Source organism: Dendrobium catenatum, unplaced genomic scaffold (genome assembly GCF_001605985.2).
Source record: "Dendrobium catenatum unplaced genomic scaffold, ASM160598v2 fragScaff_scaffold_506, whole genome shotgun sequence".
Classification (NCBI taxonomy): Eukaryota; Viridiplantae; Streptophyta; class Magnoliopsida; order Asparagales; family Orchidaceae; genus Dendrobium; species Dendrobium catenatum.
This window is the reverse complement of record NW_021318968.1, coordinates 1,762,943-1,763,531: the sequence shown is the minus strand read 5'-3', so window position 1 is coordinate 1,763,531 and position 589 is coordinate 1,762,943.

Sequence of the window (589 nt, the reverse complement as noted above, 5' to 3'; positions counted from 1 at the left end):
GCTCGATTAATGGTACGTGGCCACTCATCCAACACCTTCTTAATAGTACAAATTTGTGAAAGAAATAAATTTGTTGTAGGGTAATCTGTTCCAGAAATAATATCAGTTGCTTCGTTGAAGAATCCCAAAACATCACAAACCTTTTCAATTTTATCCCACTCCTCCTCTGTTGGACATGCAACATATGCCACTCCTCCTCTGTTGGACATGCAACATTCCACCATCTTGACTGCTCTAAGAGAATGAGTTTTCTATATCTGATGGTTGGAAGTGTAAGATTTTTTGCTTTTTGATGGCACGAATCCTAGCAGCACATCGGTCCAAATGTCTTTTAAATTGTGTTGTTGCACCAGTAACTCCAATAAGTAGTGTTTTTTTACAATGTACACATTCTCCTTTTTTTTGCCCAGTAGGAGACTAACTTCTTTGAAGTCATCCCAAACTTTAGATCTTTTTTTTCTTTTATTTCTTCCTATAACATCTTCAACTTCTTCAATATCATCCACTTGATTTTTATTAGTCCACTTTTCAACCTCTTCGTCATTATCATCATTATGTGTATTATTCTCATTCATAGGTTGACTACCAA